Below are 7,442 nucleotides of genomic sequence, written 5' to 3' on the forward strand. Positions count from 1 at the left end.
AGCAAACAAGCAAAAAAGAGCAGATCAGAAGAAATATAACCTCAGTCACTTCATATTAACTGATCGTTCACTCATCTCATTGGATTAAATATTTTTTTAATGTCTACCACATGCCAGGCACTGTGCTCCATGCTGGGGGATATATTGGTGAATAAAATAGGTATGGTTTTAGCGATTACAAAGCTTATGATCTAGTTAAGAGAACAGAAATAAATATGTAACTACAAATGGTGATAGAGCATGAAAGAAACAAAGTGGGTGCAGTGATAAGGACGAGCAAGACAGGTGAGAGGCCAGGGAGGGAGATACTTAGTTCAGGTGGGCAGAAGAGGCCTATGAGTTGGAACTCAAGAATCCAGCTGGTGCTCAAACTTGAGCATGCATCAGAATCACACGGAAGACCTGTTAAACGGATTGCTGAGTCTCACCCCCAAATTTCTGATTCAACAGCTCTGGAGTCATGCAGAGAATCGGCATTTCTAATGAGTTCCCAGATGTCCTGATTCTGATGCCTCTAGACCGGGACACGTACTTTGAGAACTCATCTAGAGCATGCACAGGACGGTGAGTTACATGAACCGAGGCTGGAAGATGAGGCACGGAAGTCTAGACGTCCTCACAAATGAAACGTGATGGTATCAGTGCCACTTCAAAACCTGTCTAGGACGTGGAGTCAGTCGAGAGAGTCAGGCCTGTTTCTCTTCCTAAAGGAAGAACTTCTATTACCCTCTTCTAAGCTGAGAACCTGTAAGAAATCCCATCAAGGAATGCAAAGAATCAACTTCAAAATCAAAGTGTTTTACAAGGTGTTCCTAAGTTAACGCAGCCTCTATCATCCAAAGAACTCGATGTTATCACAGCACATTTAATAGAAAAGATAAAAGAGTCCAAAGAGCGACAGCTGCCTTTAAACATGGGACATTGTAACGATTATGGCAAAGGCAGCTTTTTCGCTGACAGGATATGTGCTTATAATTACTGTAAAAGGAATTCAGATCATATGTAAAGAAGAGATACTTGATCTTACATGGTTTGAAATATTTTACTGGCTTCCAAAAACAAACAAACAAACAAACAAACAAACAAAAAGACAGTCTTTTTTAGTATTTTCAATAAAAGAAAGCCATCAGAATTTTGAGGGTTTGGTGGTTGGTTCTGATTTAGCCCAAAACTCATCTGGGAACTTGCTGGAAGGATAGATTTCCAAGAACCTCCCTCAGAGCTCCTGACTCAATCAGATGACATGGAACCCAACAATCTGTGTTTTGGTAGACATCCTCAGGCATTCTGCTATTGGTAGAGTGAGGAGTACATTTTGAGAAAGGTGTAGATAAGGCCTGGTTCCTTGTCAAGGGCAAAATTATCTCAAAATAATGCCTTATGCCTTTGATAGACATGCAATATTGTCAATCATATTTAAGCAAGCAGTGAAAAAAGAATAGAACCTAGCAAGGCAAAATCACTTGGCCAAAGTCACGTGGCAAATAAGTCAGAGAGCCAGAATGTGAACAGAAGGTTTTTGCCTCCAATAATAGATCTGCTTTGACTACACTGAGCTCATGATTGCCAGCCTCTGTGAAGCCACAACAATCATTAAGTGATTCTGGCAATTACAGGTTCTCCTAAAGTATTAGATGATACAAACTTCTAAGTTAAAGAGAAGCAAGGTTTAACTATGACTTGAGACTTTGAAAGATCCTTGGCTACCTGAAAATATTCATAGGTGCTGGACAAGCAAGGGCATGGATCGAAAACAAAGTTCCTAACTTAAAATTTTTTCTACTAATCGTATGCTTGACGTATTTATCCTACACTGCTCACAGAAGTGTAAGAAGTCACCTATAATTTAAAAAAAAAAAAAACAGGGGCACCTGGGTGGCACAGCGGTTAAGCGTCTGCCTTCGGCTCAGGGCGTGATCCCGGCGTTATGGGATCGAGCCCCACATCAGGCTCTTCTGTTATGAGCCTGCTTCTTTCTCTCCCACTCCCCCTGCTTGTGTTCCCTCTCTCGCTGGCTGTCTCTATCTCTGTCGAATAAATAAATAAAATCTTTTAAAAAAAATAAAATAAAAAATAAAAAACAAAAACAAAAAAACTGTCCCTATCGTAAATGAGCTGTGTGACCATGGGTAAGTGATTAACCTCTCTGAGCCTCACTTTTCTCATGAGACGATATTAATACTTACCTCAGGGGTTGCTGTAGTGCTCATATAAAATAGCATCTGTGAAGCACTCAGCATAGTACCTGGCACAGAGAAGTTCTGTAAATGGTATTCTTACTTCTTAGTTTTTAAGTTATTACCTCTAAGAGGCATGTGTTATAATTACAAAAATAGAGAAAACCCACAAAAGACCAAGAAATACGAAAAGATGAGACAAACCATGTTAGAAGTAGGAAAAAGCAAAACTAACTAGATAGCAAGATGCCATTATTTCCCCACAAGAGAAGGTGAGAGGCAACTTTTATAATGTATTTTTTTAAAGCAATGATGTAAAGAAATAAGTATTCTCTCCTACACACTGCAAATGTATACAACCACTTAAAGGAGCATTTGGCAGTTTATTACATTTTTTCTAATGCTGTGATATAGAAATTCTCTTTCTTCTTATTGACCTTAGACCAGAAACCAGTAAACATTTTCTGTAAAAGGACAAATAGTAAATATTTTAGGCTTTGCAAGCCTTCTAGTCTCTGTGGAAACAACTCAAATTAGCCCATGTAAGTACAGAAGCAGCCACAGATGATGCATAAATGAATGAGTATGGCTGGGTTCCAATAAAATTTTATTTAAAGACACTGATATTTGAATTTCATATAATCTTCCCATGTCAAGAAATAATATTCATCTTTTGATTCTTTTTCCCACCATTTAAAAATTGAAAATATGTGTTAGCTTGTGGGCCACACAAAAACAGCCGTGGGCTGGCTTTGGCTGAGTGACCAGTCTAGCTGTGAACGTGAAAACCTAGAAACAGCCATCAGCTCGTCAACAGGGCAATGGCTAAATAAATTCGGATATACCTGTAGTCTGAAATGCAATGCTAGTGAAAAAGAATAAAATAATTTTAAAGATATGAATATAAAAGACAAACTATTCACTGGATAAGTTGCAGCTCCACAGTATGACTCCAGTAACTAAAAACAAAAGCAAAGAAAAAAAAATTCCAATTTAGCAATGCTTTATGTTTTCTACAGAACATTTTTCTGGCAAGCAATTGCCTTTCTTTCAGAAGTTTGGAAGAATTAGCACAAACTGTTTGCCAGGGGAGGGGAGGGGAGGAGGGACCAGGAGGAGGGTTAGTGGTATAAAAAGGTATGTTTTATCTGTATTATTTCCATTTTGTTCCAGGAGACTGGATTCACGAAAAGAGCTGAAAGGAGACTCGGCACAGAGGTTTTCACTCTTACACTATTGAAGCAGTGAGGACACGTGTAAAAGGAGATGGGTCGCTTTTGGTCTGACACTTTCTGACCCCAGAGACAGAAGCAGCCCATTTGCTGAGATGGAGTTACCTGCCATTCACAGAAGTTTGGATTTGTCTCTCAATAACCGACAGACAAATCAGATACAGGCTTGAATGAGAAAAGAGGCAAAGAAAATAGAATAAAGCCAAGGAGCACGCATTCATTAAGAGCTCTCCTGGGGACCTTCAGACAGATTCCTTGTGGGTTTTTTATTGTGAATGTCACCATTCTCAACAATCAAGAGACCGATGACAACATGGAGAAAATACAATGCAGAGTCACATTTCAGAGCGTGTGCGTGGGATGGGGGTGGGTTCCGACGGCAGTAGGTCCCCTAACCAAAGCAGAGAAGAAAGTGGTCACAGCAGATACCTTGTCTCAGTTCATTTCTCAACACCTGTTAAATGTGATTAACAGCCCTGGCTAATTATGTGTTAAGAGCATCTCGGGCTGTAACGGATCCCAGAGGTCTGTGAAGTTGACTTCATTTCCATGTCAGTCTCCTTCCACAAGGTCTCAAACATCACCAAAACCTACGGAGTATTTTATGAACTCCCTGTGAGTCACTCAAAGCTTCAAATACACCAGCATCTTCTACAATGGCTAGCGAGTGCCTAAGATGTACATTTGTTCAATAAATAAAGCAGGCAGGCTTGTATTTTATGGGGCACAAATGGGCCTCTGGTTGCAATTAATATTATAAAAGGCTGCTAACCTGTGTGCATTAAATTAATCACTACATTTTGTGATCTTAGCTGAAAGACGAAACAGCATTCCGGTGACAGAATGCACCCAAAACCCTCCTCTATCTCACCTTAAATAAAGCAAAACTGCAAAAATCAAAAATGAAGAAGCATCAAGAGAAGATTTATTTGTTTTAAATATATATTAAACTATTAGCACATTAGGTTATAAAATTATATGATATGCATTTTATGTAATGTCATCTTATATTAATATATATCCCCTATTAAATACATACACACATATACACAGGCTATTAGCACAGTTATCAGGGTATACTTTTTACTTCTCTTAAATGGTACTGAACCTTAAATTTTCAACTGAGATTTCAACTGGACCTCAAATTATTCTTGTAATTAAAAGTCAGCTAATTAACCCTCCTTTTCTGGCAGGTGGTACAGTTGGAGGCAGAAATGAATTCCTTCTTTGTTTCTATTTGCTTAGTCCAACAAGAGGTAACTCCATCAGCAAGTGCACATGATGGAATACTACACAGCAGTGACAAATACTGAAGAAGATCCATATCTACTGACAGAGAAAGTGGTCTGTGATAGACCAAGTTCAAGAGAGTAAGTTGCTGGACATACAGCATATGGTCATCTAAATTTTGTAAAACTAACAGCCAAAATTCAGATCCGTACATCTTTAGATTTGTATACACACAAAAAGGCTCTGAAACATATACAAGGTTTTTTTGTTTGTTTTGTTTTTTTGTTTTTTGTTTTTTTTTTTAAGATTTATTTATTAGAGAGCAAGAGGGAGAAAGGGAGAATGCTCAAACAGGGGGGAAAGACCGAAGGAGAGAGAAAGAGAAAGAGAAGCAGACTCCATGCTGAGTGTGGAGCCTGAGTCAGGGCTCAATCTGATGATCCTGAGATCTTGACCTGAGCTGAAATCAAGAGTTGGGGGCTTAACCAAGTGAGCACCTAGGTGCCCCTCCAACTATAAGGTCTTAGAAGTAAATTTATTCTATCTCCTTTAATCCCAATGGAAAGTATGAGTCCAAAGTGGCCTGAATGGTTTCGATAGTCACTTCTTAACCAGCAACAGCAGAGCACAGCCCTTCAGATCACGTGCCCCGGAGTCAAGCAGCCCAACCACAAATCTCACATCCACCGCTTACTAGCCAGGTCATCTTGGACAAGTTAGTACATTTTGCTCCACACCATTCCCTCGTGTGCACAGTGGAGCTAATGGTGCCTACCTCATCAAATTGTCGTGAGGGTTAAATGATTTAATAACTGTGAAGCAGCACCTGGTTTTAGCAAGTGCCGTGAACAGCCCCCTCTCTATCATCATTAGCTCAGATCCTCATCTTGTCTCAGCCATAATGCGAACTTCCCTAATTCACTGCCTTTCCTAATTTGCCAAATGTGAAACAGGGGCAAGAAACAGCACAGCCTCTGTGCCTCACCCCCCCTCCTCCACCACCATTTTGAGCCCCCAAATAAAATCTTTGGTTTTTACATTCCTGAAATTTTTCTCACTCTGTTATAGATCAAGGTCATCAAACACCACCTTGTTTCTAACCTGAGTTAATTCTCAGCTGTGGTCTGAAGGTGATGGGGGTGAGGTGGGCTTTTCCTGGTGGCTGACAGTTCCATTAGCACATTTGTGGTTTGTTTTTTCCTTCAATATTTTTTGCTGAAATTGTTCCTTCTCTGATTTCTTACTTGTAATTGTCTTTCCATATTGGTCTATAATTTTCTGTCATTTTGGTGAAACCTAATCATATCTCCACTGTGTACGATCTGGAGCCCTGGAGAGGTACAGTTACCAGTGAGGGTCAGTTTTCTTATGGGTAAGATCAAGATAATAAGCATTAACATTTTCCCCTTAGTTTTGAAATAAATTTGATTTTTTCCAATTATAGAATTCATCCCATTTTATTAAAAAAATAAAAAATAAGTAACAAGATAATTAAAACCACCCATAATTCCACTACTAACCTCAAAAGTCTATTATATTACCTTCTAATCCTTGGAAATGTATAGATATAAAGGTTTGGGATAAAGTGGTTTAGAGAATTCTGAATCTTGCTTTTCTTTTCTTTTTTTTTTGGCTTTTATTCTTTCTTCTCAGACCACTTTCAATGTTAACTTCCAGTCTGATATGTTTTTCACTGTGCCTAACTATTACCCATAATCACAAATATAAGGGTTTGGTTTTGGTTTAACCAGAGTTAAAAAAAAAAAAAAAGAAGAAGAAGAAGAAAAGGCATCATGCTTTACACATTACCTGTAACTTCCTTTGCTAATTTTATAATATATCATGTGCAGTTCTCCACATCAAATATATATTCTCATTTTAATCTAATAATCTATAGTACAGACATATCACAGTCTATTCAACTCATCTCCTATTGATAAAAATTCATTTTGTTCAAATTTTTGCCACTATGGACAATGTTGCAATGAATAATCTTGTAATTTTTTATATAGAATAAATTTATAAAGATTAGACTGTTGTGTCAAAGGTATATTTTTAATTCAAAATGATATGGCCAAACTGCTAAGCAATGTATACTGCCCCCAACATTTCTCTGCATTCTAACTAACGTGTTGTATATTTTTTTAGTTTTGCCCAATTTGTGGGTAAAAATCTTGTTTTTTGACTTGGCAATTCTGAGATTAATCCCTTCCTTTTATACTGGTCATTTGAATTTTTTTGTTCTGTAATTGCCCATCCACATCCATTGCCCACTTCACCTGGTTGACTTTTTTAAAAAACATTTCTTACAAGGATCTCGGCATTTAAGTGGCTTAAATACTGGTCTGTCGGGTTATACTTTTTTTTTTTAACCTGGTTATTGGTTGCATTTGAATTTGCATATACACTGAAGTTCTGTTCAGGGGAACATATGCTTTAAAGATTTTATTTATCTATTTCAGAGAGAAAGAGAGAGAGCGCACAAGCACAAATGGGGGAGCAGCAGGCAGAGGGAGAAAGAGGCTCCCCACTGAGCATGGAGCCCGATGCAGGACTTGATCCCAGGACCCTGGGATCATGACCTGAGCAGCACCTTAACTGACTGAGCCACCCAGGCGTCCCTGAGGAACATGTGCTTTAACACATCTTTGTTTCCAAGTTGTCTTATACTGCCCTGCTTTGCACATGAGGATTCATTCCCCCATCCTGTGCTTTATCACCACCATCTCTCTTCCTTGCCCCTCTTGCTTTGGAAGCTCTATCTTCCTCTTCTCTCTTTCCTGCTCTCCTGCCATCACAATTA

At 38.7% G+C, this 7,442-nt stretch overlaps 1 protein-coding gene across 8 annotated transcripts in view; it reads right to left on the minus strand.

Moving 5' to 3' along the window:
- Positions 1 to 7,442, minus strand: part of FHIT (fragile histidine triad diadenosine triphosphatase) — a 1,391,990-nt gene that overhangs the window by 664,310 nt on the left and 720,238 nt on the right. The gene's annotated exons all lie outside the window — the stretch shown is intronic.

The sequence above is a fragment of the Ursus arctos genome, unplaced genomic scaffold (genome assembly GCF_023065955.2).
Source record: "Ursus arctos isolate Adak ecotype North America unplaced genomic scaffold, UrsArc2.0 scaffold_14, whole genome shotgun sequence".
NCBI lineage: Eukaryota > Metazoa > Chordata > Mammalia > Carnivora > Ursidae > Ursus > Ursus arctos.